This window comes from Microcebus murinus, chromosome 12 (assembly GCF_040939455.1).
Source record: "Microcebus murinus isolate Inina chromosome 12, M.murinus_Inina_mat1.0, whole genome shotgun sequence".
In the NCBI taxonomy this organism is placed as follows: Eukaryota; Metazoa; Chordata; class Mammalia; order Primates; family Cheirogaleidae; genus Microcebus; species Microcebus murinus.
The window spans coordinates 49617120-49632142 of record NC_134115.1 but is presented as its reverse complement, the minus strand read 5'-3'; positions in this window follow the sequence as shown (position 1 = coordinate 49632142).

The window sequence follows — 15023 nt, the reverse complement described above, 5'->3', positions numbered from 1 at the left end:
GAGATTGTAGCCTGAATATCATCATCCAATTTCTATACCTTTTTGAGTCAAGTGTTTACAACTGCTATAAATTTTTTTCCTAATTTGAAATCTCTGCTGAAACAATAGTTTTTCATATTGGACGATGATCACATAACAGTAATTCTATTTTTTTGTTTGTTTTTTGACTTTTTGATGGAGGCACTTTTAACCTGCAGTATCAGAGATTTTCATTGTTACCAACATGTTACTTCAATGTGTCTTCAATCTATACCACCCACTGAGGATTATTAACTGTAACTGATATTTCAGTAGTCAATCTGTCTTTTCTATTTGTTTTGTGAATAAAATATTTAGGCATAATTCTTGGCTGATCATATTAACAAATGGTCTTATTATTGGTATAAAAATACCATTGCATTTAAATATGATTTCTCAGTTGAGAGCCTCATTTTATAGGAAGTTAAACTCATTCCCACCAGGGATATAACAAAGTATTTTGCCCAAACACCGAATTACTAAGATAATTTAATATCTTTTTTTCCTTAAGTTCCAATCTTTACATTAACCTTCATCCTTCATCCTCACTGAGTACTATCTGCACATGACTAGACTCTGTGCATATGTTAATTACATCTACCAAAGCATGCTGCACAGACACATGTGGAACATTATTACTAAAAAATTCTTTGAGGTTTTAAAACTCAGTTACATATTGGAATCACCTAGGAGAGCTTTAAAAAAAATGTATTGTTGCCTGGGTCATGCACCAGAGATTCTAATTTAATTGGCATTGAGTGAGGCCTAAGCATCAGGAGTTTTTTTTTTTTTTTTTTTGAACTCCCCAGATGATTCTAATATACGTGGCCAACATTGAGAACCACTGTTCTAAACCATTTGTTTTACAGATGAAACAATTAACCCCATCAGTGACACATACAAACTTGATGTTAGAACTAATGCTAAAAAATCAAGTCTTAAGAATTCCAGTTCTTGTTTCACTAACTCAGCAGCTTTTAAATGTGGTTCCCCAAACCCATGGCTCTTCAGAGGTATTGTAGGAACTGTAGAGATGATAGAATCAAAGAGCAGACAGAAGTCAGGACCCACTTACGGCTCAGCAACAGTAGTTCCAATGTTTATTTTGCATATGCTGGACTGCTTAGCAAGATTTACTTGAAGGAAAAAAGCAAAACAAAACAAAACAAAAACAAAAAAAGGGAAAAAAGGCTATCTGACTAAAGTTGAAAGAAGTGTCAAACTACTGACAGGCATAAATAAACAAGTTATATAGCAATAGATCCCTTTCTCAAAAAAAGAAGGGAGCGGAAAAAGAAAAAGACAAGTTATGACTTTTTAAGAATAAAATTATATATGTTAAAATATAAATCTTGGGATTTGATCAGTTTAAATCTATGAGAATGGAAAGTCCTTAAAGCCACTAGTTATAACATCCAATACATATGTTGTAGCTCTTAAGTGAGGCTGTACTCTTCCATGGTGTGAGGTCTAATAGATTAACAAGGGCCCTGAGGAACCTAGTTTTGAGACAGTAAAAGGGCTTTTCAGTAAACTAACAAAAAGGAGACATTGGACAGAGTCAGGAAAGAAAGTCAGAAAAAAATTTTAGGAACAAGGTCAGGAAAGTTGGATAGAGAATACCAAGACTGAGAATTCCTGTTCCTGGTAGAAACTAGACTTATGGTTACTTTACATGCAAAATAACAAAGGCATACAGCCTAAGAAGAAAAGAAAGTATAGAATGGCTGCTTCATCATAATAATCTGTCTGGAAAACCTCCATCCATTTATCTTGGGACCAGGGTTAGGGCAATGAAAAAGTTAAGTCACAGCGCTGAACACAGCTATTCATTGGCTATGATATAAGCTATGAGAATCAGCATCTACCAAAATCTTGCAAGTTGCTACTTTATATTTTGTGTCTATAGTTTTATTTATTCACATTTTTGTGCCTTAGAATTTCCATAAGTCATCTATTCTTTTATTTTTATTTTGACATGTTTATACTATTTCCCATTACTGTATACAATATGAAATAGAATCCTCTTGATATATTTTTATTAACTGGAGATAATATATAATTTATAATATATAAATTTAATATTTTTAACATAACAAATACATATAATTTATAATAAAAGGAATAGCTACTATACATTGATTGCCTATCATATGCCAAAAAACAAGTGTCACCCTGTAAATATTAAATATTATCTTTAATCCTCACAAAAACACTATAACATTAATGTTATCTTCTTTCTACTCATGGGAAATCTGGGACTCAAAATGGTTATTTTGCCCAATGTCACACAGTTTTAATCTACTTTAAAAATTTCCAAAACCCATGTTCTTTCTGCTACTACCCCATTCTGTTTTGTTTTCTGTGTAAGATATCTGAATCAAGTGGAAGTGCCCTCCCCCAATGGTTTGGAAATGTAGGCTAGCAATATTAAACATATTCGAAGCTGATTTTCTTCTACTAACGGTACTTCATTTTCTTTTGTACTCAGAGACCCTCAAGAAACTACTACTTTAACATGAGCTGAAGATTAAAATTTTTGAAAAAAAGTAGTTATAAAAAGCTTTTTATGACATAGAAAAACATTTATTCTTGAATGAGATTTTATAAAATTTTATCAAATTTTATGAGCTTTAAGTATTGTAGAGTGAAGAATCCAGAAGTCCTTTTCCACACATAGCTACACAGTAATCTTCTGCATATCTATTTCATAGCAGGCAATTAAACATGCTTATTAATTAATCCACTCTTCTTTTCCTCCTGCAAAATATCTAGTAAAAACTTAACATCATAATTATCACTCAAAGTTTAAAATGCTAAGTCTTTTCTTATTGAAAATTTTTAAAGTACATGTAAAGATCCTTCCTTTCTCCTGTTTACCAAAGATGCATATCTTGTCATTGTATAACCCTAATCCATGCAACATTAAATTAAAATCTTGCTGAATTATGTTGTATTTTAAACTGTTTGTGGGGATTTTTTGGTAGTTAATATTGACTTGAAATATAATAAGTATTCATCTTCCAAGGGTGACTTGACTTCTGATTCTCTCTTGTTCACTATTTAAATAATCTTCTGGCCATCTACTTCCTGAAATAAAAATAGCTAACACTTATTGAGTACTTAATAATATCCTAGGCATTTCAATCATTTTAAGTAAAATACTTTTATTTATTCTCATGAGAACTGTATAAATAACATATAAACATTACCTTCATTTTACAGATAAGGAAACTGAGGTTAAGTAATATATCCATGATCAAACAGTTAGCAAGTGTAGTATAACACATTGTTTTAAATCTAGGTAATCTGGGTCTAGCACCCTTTGATGATTTAGCTGCTATTCAACATACAATTTTTATTTCCTTTGGCCCTTTTTCTTATTCTACCTTAAATTATTGTTATAACTCAATGCCTGCACATCAGCCATGAGAGGACACAGTCTCTGTCTCTCTTATTCTTTTTATCACCTTACCATCTTCTAAGAGGCCCCTGCACAAAACAGATGCCCAATAAATTCAACTAATTAATCATTTATGCATCCATAAATATTTATTAAACACATTGTAGTAAATTCTTATATGTTGCCCTGGCATCTATTCTGAATCTAGGTTTAACTTGCTCATACCAGAAACAGGGTTTATTCACCCTTGACAGTTTCCTATTGTCTATCTCCTTCCATTTCCTCAATGTGGTCTATCCGGATATCTCCGTTATACAACTGCCTGCTACTGACCACCTCCTATGGAACATACAGATATAACCTACTTAAATCCCCTACTGACCCCCACACCCTTCATGGACTGTGCAGATATGCTGCAGTAACCATTCTCATTCACAAATATGACCCCATGGAAATTGTGCCTGCTTGCTCTAAACCCACCAATTAGAACTCCCCCAATAAACATTCCTGCATAATGCCCTGTACCCCAATAGAGTCCTCAGCCCCTAGGTCCATCTCTTTCTGGCTTCCCATCTGCTGCTTGAGCATATTTCCCCACCAACCTTCCCATTGACTCTCATCAGTACCCTACTTCTCTCATGGATCTGTGAGTAATAAACTGTTTCTATTATTTCATGTATTTTTGTTGTTTTGCCTCTTCAGTGTCTCACTCGACCAACATGCCTGGATCTAACTTTCCTCCCAGTAAAGGCTCTCCTGGATAGTGGCTGTTTGGGCAGGAAACTGGACAGAGCTCAGGCAAGAGCCACAAGGGTATCTTCCAGTACAAACAAATTTAATGTGAGAGGGACATCTGGTCACAGGTTGGAGACTTAGGCATTAGGCTGTTTGCTAAGATAAAGAAGCATCCCATGAAAAGCATATTGTAAACATCCACAACCATATCCCCTGTAGCCGTGTCAGAGCAGGGCTAGAATTTATAGAGAGAGGCCTCAAGATCAAATTGAAGAGAAATATAATACATGTCTATGTGCCAGTCATTGTGATAGATGATAGAGATAAACTGGTGAGCAATATAAGAAAGGCCCTTCCTTCCCCTTCTAAAATGAATATTCTTATTTGGTGACATTTTATATATAAAACCTAGTTAGTCAAGTTAGTTGGGACTCTTTTAGTTGTCTGTGAAAGAAGCCCAACCAAAACTAGCTTACATTACAATGTAACTTACTGAATTACATTTCTGAGAAGTCCAATAGCTGATTAACTTCAGATACAACTAGATTCATGGCATCAAAATGCCATTAGGAAATTGTGTCTCTATCTCTCTCTCTTGGTTCTGTGTTCCTCATTATGTTTTGTCCTTAGACAGAGGCTCTCTCCATGAGTTGGTAGCAAGAGTTTCCAGCAGTTCCAACTTACATGGTCCCTATAGCGGGAGGAGCAGAGGATTGGAGTTGTGGGGGGTTGGAGGTGTGGGAGGGAGAGTACGTTTTTCTAAAAATACTAGCAAACATGGTGAGCTCTAACTGGCCATGCTTGGATCACATATTCCTCTCTAAACCAACCAAAATTGCCAAACTAACTGACTATACTTTGAAAATGTGCTCATCACTCATCCCTGGAGTGGGAAAGAGGGGCAGTTCCTAGAACATTGGGGACAGGGAAACATATACCTATTATTATCAAGAATACAAAAGTGTTAGCTACTGCACAAACTTACTAAGCAAGGAACAGTTCTCTATTCATATCCTTCAAAAAGATTACTTCTCATACAATGATATGTATCAAAAAAAAGATTTTATTTGTTAAAAAAAATATGCTCCCTCCTACCTCAAAATTACAAGTTTGGATCATTTCATTGCATTGATAACTCTACTAAGCTCACCTATTATATTTGATACATTAGCTAAAAAAAGGCAATCCTACCAGGAAAAGCAGCAGACTACCACGAGCTAGCCTCTAAATAGATATATTCATTAAAATAGCATTTGAGAGAGATGCTTGATATTAGAAAATCCAAATTTGAGCAAAATATTTATCCTTTCTCTCAGATTATTTGAATTATAATCTCTTCAAACCATATCATAGTTATAGAAAAGCTTTCCTGAACTCAATTTAAACAATCTTAATTGGAGATAGCATTCGCTGAGTCCAACAATACTTGATAAAGACTGTCACAGAATAAAAAATAAAAGGTGAATTCAAAGTCAAATTGATTCACATATTAAAATTCTGAAAAGCAAAATTGTGCAAAATGCAACCATAGTGTGTAAAACACACTGGGAGACTGAAGTTAATGGGAAGGTCAGGGAATGGGGAGCCAACAAAAGCAATTGAAGTACTCATTAACTTCTCTCACTTTGGGGGACCAAATGTACATGCAGTGAAAAACAGCTACCCACTTGATTATAGAAGCATAGGGAACAATCAAAGTTTGTTTTTTTTTTTTTAAAGGAGCAAGAAATCAAAGTAGCTAAAGGGAATAACTTGGAAACAGATAAGAAATAAAAATAAAGAAAGCAGCTGACAAGCTGAAAAAGGAGACTAGGGAATCCTTAGGGAGTAATGAAGGAAAATGGGCTTTCAAAAGCGTAGGGACAGATTTTCAGCTACAGTCAAAAAGCTCCGGAGATGTTAACATCGAGCCTAATAGTTAAAATCAGAACTCAGTGCATCTGGTATCATATCAGAGTCCAGTAGATCCATAAGAAGAAAATCCCTCAAGTATTTTTAATAAAACATTTTAAAACACCAAATTACATAAGCACACTGTATAAACTCAGCTAAGTATGGATACAATAAATAGGGCAGTTTTAAGATACTAAAATCAACAGAAACAAAAAACAACAATGAAACAAAATTGGTGGGAGCCTCTTCTCTTTTCTAAGAATTTGAATTATAATATCAGACAGGAAAGCCTGCATAAGACAATTAGCTCATATGGGAAATAAATTTTCACTAAAATTCTAGTAAAATAAAATAAAATTTCAGATTAGGCTTTTATTTAGCAGATCATACTAGCATTTTTTTAAAGAATCCTCTGTGTTCATCAAAGCATATTTCATTTTCCACACAGCCAGATATCATTTTGCAGCCTCTCTTGCAGTGAACAGGGACACATGAATGAGTTCTGGACAGTAGACTATGGGAAGAGGTGAAAAAATGATGCTTCCAGGCTTGGCCCTAAAATTTCCTGGGCCATCTTTCAAGTGTTTTCCTGCCTTTGTCCAAGGAGATGGTAGAGCCGCCACATAAAAGGAACCTGGCACCCTGAATGACTATGTGGAGCAGAGCCTCTGTAGGCCCACAGCAGACTAAGACATAAATATTGAGTGTTTATTTTATCAAACCAAGATATCAGCCTATCCTGGTTAAGACACAAACATAGGCCCAGAATTTACTAAAGAAAATTGAATTATTCTGTAGCTGAAGTCCAGGGGTTGATAAGGTGGAACAGTTAGAAGTTCACACTGTTTGAAATGGCAGAGGTGCATTTAACAGAAAGGATGTCTAACATAAGTTTGAGTTGTGTGCTGTACTGTGCTGCCTTGCATGTTAATCTCCCTCTTGCGTGTCAAATCATCAGTAACTTGTAAAGACATAGTCAACTTTCCAGACAGAGTAAAAACATTATCTTGGGAGTGAAGGATGGCATCTAACAGGCATCTTAAGGGAGTTAAGTGGTGTGTACAGAAGGTGAAACAGAGTGGAGATTAAGAATTTAGTAACAGCAGGAATCTACAGCCTGTGCTGAAAATCTTACCTTTTATTTAGCTTATTTTATTGTAATTGTGCATTTAGATGTCTTTAATATATTCTAGATGTGAGCCACTCTTTATTTCTGTCCCTCAATCCTTAAATAATATTTGACTTATGGTAGGAGAACAATAAATGTTTGATGAACAAATGAAAGATTTACTTCGATAGCCAGTGTTTAAGGAGACATCTAATTGATGATCAACATTAAATTAACAAAAACATCTCTGCTGGGCACCCCAACTAAAGATAATCTTTAAAACAAGGCACATCACATCCACATTAAATTGTAATTATTCTTCTGAATCATCTCAGCTTCTACTCATTCTTACTATACAATTATTCCTGGAATATTCCTATATGACATTTAAACTATTGATTACAATGGTTAAATTATTAAGACATAATTTGAAATTACCTTCCAAGTAAAGACAGAAGATTAAAAATGAACATCAACTTTCACTACTTCTCTCAACTCCATTAAAAGTACAATAAAGGGATTTTCAAGGCATAAACCCAGATGATTAGAGAGAATAAGAAAGGAGACCACAGTAACAAAGATTTAAAAGCTAAAAAGGTGATTGTTAAGAAAGAACTGAGAGCATTAGGTGCTAAGCAAGTATCAGGGAATACAACTGATAATCAACCTCATTCACACTGGAAACTTATCAAAGGCTCAAATGTTAGAGGCACCAAAAATTTCTAGAAATTAGAGTGAAGAGATGGTGCCTAAACTAAAGAAGTCTGATTTAACATTGTTGGAAAAGCAGTTAGAGAGTCTTACTCTGTTCAGAAAGTTGACTATCTCTACTCTTGTATCATGGCAAACAACTGGTACTTTATCTGAATATAGCAAATCAAAGAGATCTCTGACCTGGGAGATCCAATTCCATTTTCTGAGAAAGGAGGAGATTTAAGTAAAAAAAAAAAATGCATACTGTATTCTAGCACCCCTCAGTCCTCTTTCACCACTCAACTCCAAAAATATTGGAAACCAGGCTTTTATCTTCCAAGCTGGAGATTGGAAATGTCTTCATGGGGAAATCTGACTACAAAAGGTAGATAAAATAATACTGACAAGGCTACCGGGTGCTAATCTGGCATGTAAGGAGCATAGATGTTAACACTCTATCCTAACAAATAAAATGCTGAGCAAACTGAAAAAGCAACAACTCTTCTTACATATGTCAGAAAACTGAGGTCACAGGTCAAACAATTGCCCCCCAAACTGGAAAGACAGACAAGTGAATACGGCGAATCACAATTTACCAGAGCAGAAACCCATCTTCACAGGGTAGGAAAAGCTTGACTGTAGTTCAGATATTGCTGGAGGCTCAGTGTAGACAAGTATGAGAGACAAAATCTCCAGGGAATCCCATCATAGGGGTGCCCTAACACTTTTGTGAGTTTTACCTCTAGGACCTCTACCAGTTTCTCACAGTAAAGATCAAAGAAAAATCCCCTTGGGCTTCCAGCAAGTGGAGGGGGAAGAAATTATTTCAAAATTCATCAGAGCAGTCTGTTCTTCTTGAAAAGACCTGCCTTTAAGAAAAATGATTTTACCAGAGCCTGACCTACTAGGTTTTTATCAGAGCCTAACCTACCTGAAGGAAGGGAAATACCCAACTCCAGGCGTTCTAGCTTTTCACATGGGGGCAGGGATTTACCCAACTTCAGTTCCTTTTAGCCATTCTGTACCATCTAATGGATTGAAGAAAAACAAACTGAGAAATACCTGTGAAGTTTACAGCTCAGCTCATGAGCACAGGTTCACTAAAAAACTGACATCTAATCAGAGAACTATAAAACACTTCCCCTATCCCACTCTTTACCACCACATTACTAAAGGTCTGTTTACTGTAGTTCCTTTTATCCAATACATCATGTTCACTTTTTGATAAAAAAAAATATAAGATATACTAAAAGGCAAAAAAATAAAAAGTTTTAAGAGACAGAGCAGCATTAGAATCAGACCCAAATATAGCAGGGCGGTTGGAATTATTACAGCATGAATTTGAAACTATGATTAATATGCTAAAAACCATAATGGAAAAATTAGACAATATAGAAGAACAAATAGATAATGTGAGCAGAGAGATGAGAATACTGAGAGACAATGAAAAAGAAATGCGAGAGATTTAAAAAAACAATGTAACAGAAATGAATAATGCCTTGGATAGTCTCATTAGAAGACATCAATGAGGAAAAAGTCTCTGAGTTTTAGAATATGTGAATAGAAACTTCAAAAAATATAAAGCAAAGAGAAAAACGACTGAGAAGAAATGGAACAGAATATCTAAGAACAGTAGGACAACCACGATAGGCATAATGCACATTTTGAGACTACCAGAAAGAGAAGAATAAAAGAAAGGAACAGAAACAATATTTGAAGCATGGATGAGAATTTCTCCCACGTTGATCCCAGACACCAAACTACAGATCCAAGAACCTCAGAGAAAACCAAGCAGGAAAAATAACAACAACAACAACAACAAAAAATGACATCTGGTCATATCACATTCAAACTTCAAAAATTCAAAGATAAAAGAAAAAATATTGAAATAAGCCAGAGGAAATAAACAACTTACCTATAGAGGTACAAAAACAAGAGTTACATCAGACTTCTTCAAAAATATGCAAGCAAGAAGAGAATGAAATGAGGATATTTAGTGTTAAGAGAAAAAAACAAAAAACTTAGAATTCTGCATTCTACAAAAATATCCTTCAAATGTGAAGAAGAAATAGACTTTCTCAAATGAACAAAAATTGATAAATCCAGAATGACATCAATAGAATAGCAGGAGTTTTCAGTCCTCATCTCCCACCAGAAATACCAATTTTGATAACCACCCACAGATAAAAATACCTTTTGTTGGAGCCCAAAAGTCCAGCAGAGAGGTCCCAGCACCCTACTGGAGAAAAAACTCGAAGAATAAACACACTGAAGAGGATAAGAAGAATAGTTTCACTTTACTTGCATCACTCCTTCTCCAAGTCATTTTCAGCTCAGTGGCAAAAGAGGACTCTTTGGTCCACCATTTTTCCCACAGAGGAGAATGAGAGCATAGTGAGCGTTTATTTTCTCCAATCATGAGGGAAGATGCCCAAGAGGTCCATTTCTTTCTTGCCTCACCTAGAACACTGAAGGGATTAGAATGACTGAATAGTTTGGGGCAGCTAGGAGCAGGGAAAAGGCACAGGGTCTCAAAACACTGAGGGTGTGAATCTTAACAAAACACTGAGAACTTTACTGATTGTGGACTCTACCAAGAGACTTGCCCACAAACATCAGAGAACACATACCTGAGATCTCCTCACCCCACTATCCCACATGTATCCCCAGTGCTAGGCACATACTCTCCCTCTCCCTCATGGCCAGTACATTGTGTATGCCCTCACAGAAAGGATGTGAATCACTGCAAATCATTCATGGGCACACACAGACAACCAGCTCAACTCTGTTGGATTAGGAGAAAGCACTTCACCTTAAACACTTCAAGGGATTGTCCTAGAGAAAATAAATGAAAGGCTCTTAGCACCTGACCTGGTTTTGTGGGGTCAGGAAAAAGGACACAATCCTAAGACTTATGTAATTTTTCTAAGGACATCTGAAACATTAAGACAGACTAAACTATCTCCAGTACTGTTTCAGTATTAATTGTGTCAAATGAAAAAGTTCCTGGATTTTGAGTCAGGAGACCCAGGTTCTAGCCTGGATTCTACCATTTTCCAGCATGTGTTCTTAAGCAAGTTATGGATTTTCTCTGAGCCTCAGTTTTCTTAATCTGTGAATAAAGATAATATTTATCTTGTTGGGTCACTGGAATATCATATAATATGTGGAATGTATTAAAAATGTATTTTAATTAATTGGAAATAATGTTAATGAATATCTCTCAATATGGGGTAAATATCTATAAAATGTGATTAATCTAAATTTTCATTATATACAGATATTAAACAATAAAATTCCTATTTTATTTTATTTTTATTTTTTATGAAGACCCACATTTTATTAAACTATAAATATAAAAATGCTTGTATTTTATCCTGTTAATGGAGAATCACAAATGGACTTTTTTCAATCTGGTTTAAATTCTTCCAACCTTCCCCTAATCAAAAAACTTCTGAAAAGTATCTTTATGTTTTAGCTTCAGACCCTTTGCACTTACTGGTTTCTCTGCCTGCAATGTTCTTCCAAACACAGTGAATTGTTCCTTTCCTTCTGTCATATTTCATCTCTCCCAGTCAACTTCCCACCTCCCTGCCTACCTAAAAACAGCATCCATCCTTTTACCCTTCCTTATTTTTCTCTGTAATTCTTATTACTAAACTTTTCTTTACATATACCATTTATAAGGTGAAAAGAAGATCACACTCTACAGATATTAATAAGACATTGCAATATCTTATAATTCTGAATCTTAACATTTCTTTTGAAACAATTTTTATTTGCTTGTGTAGTTTTTCACATCCATTATTTTAGTACTTAGAACTAATGGAGCTGTCAGATATAGCTTACTTAATAGTGATCTTTTTTATATTAATAAAATTCTTTAATAGAATTTATTTCAAAATACATGTGCTCTCTCTTTTCTCTCTGTATGAGTATCTATTTGTCCACATCAGGGAAACTGTGGTAAAAATGTTACAGATTTTCACTAGATAGTAATATTAATCAAATAAACAATGGAAAAATATTTCTCTTGAGAGACTGAGAAATAGAAAATAATGGAAGCTCTTGTTTTAAAATGATATTAATAACTTTTAAAAAATATTTCTTCACAGAAATAAGACTCCTTTTAAATATTAGCATCCAGCCAAATTATAATAACTGATGGTATAAGTTTGATGATATTTTAAGATGTGGAAGATTTGGTTTTTTACCATTCATATTAGGAATATCGGGGGGGGGTTATCTGTTGTTTTTTTATTGTGGTAGTTGGTGAGATTTTTATACCACACAGATTATAATTTTGATTATCAGGAATTTTTTGAACGCTTTAGATAAAAAAAGAAATCCTTCCTTTAAAAGGGTTAGAGTTAAGGTTTTGTCTGATAGAAATGATTTAGCTTTATATGCCTTTTATGACATAAACTTTTGCAATAATTTCAAAACATACATATTTTGTTCAGAGTTAAAAGAGTTGTCAAGAAAAATTTGGGATTTTTTTCTTAGATCTCTCATGATATTCAAATTATTTTTCCTTTTTGTCTGTAGAGATATATTTATCTTCCTAGCAGGAGAATGTAAAATTGCCTCTGCAGAAAAATGCTATCATCCTAGCCCTCAAATATTACATACAATTTTTTTTAATTCAAGGATATAAGCGCATAGTCAAAAATACCAGGCCTTTTAGTTCCAATCATAAAACTTTAACTGTTATAGGGACTGCTCTCTCTCTCTCTCTCTCTCTCTCTCTCTCTCTCTCTATATATATATATATATATATATATATATATATTCTTAAATTTCATGTGGCTAGGAATAATTTATATACCCATCAGCCCAGAATGAAGAGTCTCACAATACATGAAGCATTTGGAAAAGTCCTTCAAAAAGTCATGACTTAGTGAGGAAGGGGGGCTAAATTAGTAATACAATAAAGCTGGCTCAATATGCACGCTAATAAAGTTTAAAGGAAACCTCAAAAGTATCAGACTGATCTACAAGTAACTTACCTGACTGTCAGAAAAAAAATAAAATACCAACTCTTAAAATAAATACATTCAAATCTAGTAGCCAACAACATGAAATTTATCACTGCTGACTTCCAATAAAAATTACCAGATATACAAGGAAGCAGGAATACATGACCCATAACTTGATGAAAAATTAATCATAGAAAGAGATCCAGAAATAACAGCAGATGCAGATGACATAGAAAAGTGACCCCCAATGCTGGAAGTGACTTAAAGTCCAAGTGGGTCCTTGGCTTTGTACAAGAAATAATTCAGGAGCTAAGCTGACAGTACTGGCCCCCTGGTTTCTACTGCCTTTCTATTTAAGCTATGGCTTAATAAATAAGAGGAAGAATATTCATGTAGGGGAAGTGTTTTCCTGGAATCATGGTGACATCTTCTATTCCTTCACCATTTTGGTTCTAACCAGTAGAACTTGCCCTGCCTCCATCCTGTTTTGATCAGGATAATTTGAAACTCTGTTTTGAGATTTCCTGACTCAGTCAGGTAATGCTGCAGTGATGCCCAAAGCAATGCCTAAGGCAATGCCTGCAACAATGCCCAAAGCAATGCCCAAAGCAATACCTAAAGCAGTATCTGCTAGTTCCCTGTCTCAGAATTAAGAGACGAAAACCTTACAACAGGCTTTGTAAATACAGACGTGCCTCAATTTATAATGGGGCAACCTATCATAAGTTGAAAGTATTTTAAGTCAAAATGCATTTAATACATCTAAGCTACCAAACATCATATGTTAGTTTAGCCTACCATAAAGATATTCAGAACTCTTATATTAGCCTACATTTGGGCAAAATCATCTAACACAAAGCCTGTTTTGTAACAAAATGTCAAATGTGTCGTGATTTATTAATGTTTTACTGAATGTGTATCACCTTCATACCACTGTAAAGTTGAAAAATTGTAAGCTGAACCACTGTAATCAGGGATCATCTGTATACTCAAGAATGTAAAAAAAAAGTGAACATAATGAAAAAAGAAATGGAAGATACAGAATGACCCAAGTGTAACTTTCTAGAGGTAAAAATAAGCAAAAAAAAAATTTAAATAGGAAAATGCACTGGAAAAGATTACAACAAATTAGTGCAGAAGAAAAGATCATTGAAATCGAAGACATAGCAATTGAAACTATCCAAAATGAAGCACATAGAGAAAAAGAACTTTAAAAAATGAATAGTGTAATCAACTTTTAGGACACTATCAAATGACCAACAAAAGTATTACTGGAAAATACTGAAAAAGTATTACTGGAAAAGTATTACTGGAATGAGAAAGGAGAAAAAAATTGGAAGAAATGAGATAAAATTTTTCACATTTGATAAGAACTATAATTCCACTGAAGATCAAAAAAAATCAAGCAGAATAAACATAAAGAAAGGCATACCAAGGCACATTGTAATCAAAATACTGAAAAATGGTGATTTAAAAAAAAAAATCTGCCAGACAAAAAGACATTATTTTAAAGAACTATGAAGTATCTGAGATTTTATCCTTTGTGTAAGTTAACAAGTTATCGTTCCACAATTATCTAGATGCTGAAAGATGACACAAACTCTTGGGTCATAGACAGGTCTTTATTATTGTTTTATTCACCATACTGCATGACTTTCTTGTTTGTATAACTTCTTGATCCCATGCCCCAAAAGATAATTCAAAGGTGAGCCCTAGTGGATGCTGCACATATAGCAGGTTTCATGTCACAGTTGAGGAATTATGAGATTAGGAAATTTTATCCTATAAGGGGGTTGCTACCAAATCTGTCCAACTTTTGCATCAGAGGGGCATGTTATATTTATTATTCTTGATAGCAAACAAATCTATCTTCCACCCAGATAAACACTATCCTCTACTATCTTCCAAGATAGTCTGGAACAACTTCTGCTATAGATGTGCAGAAACATGAGACCCAAGGAGAATTATCTCCCCAAAATATCCACTCCTTACTTCTCACTCTATTGGATTCTAGATAATTTTCTCTTAAATATGCTACTCAATCAGCCACCCTGATTAATCTGACAGATAGGAGATAGTCCCAATCTGTTCAACTTGACTTATATGGCATTTAATTAAGGCTATGTCAGTATGATTCCAAGCAACAGGCTGAGGCCAATCTGTAGTATGGATCTCAGCCATACCTCCCCCTGAC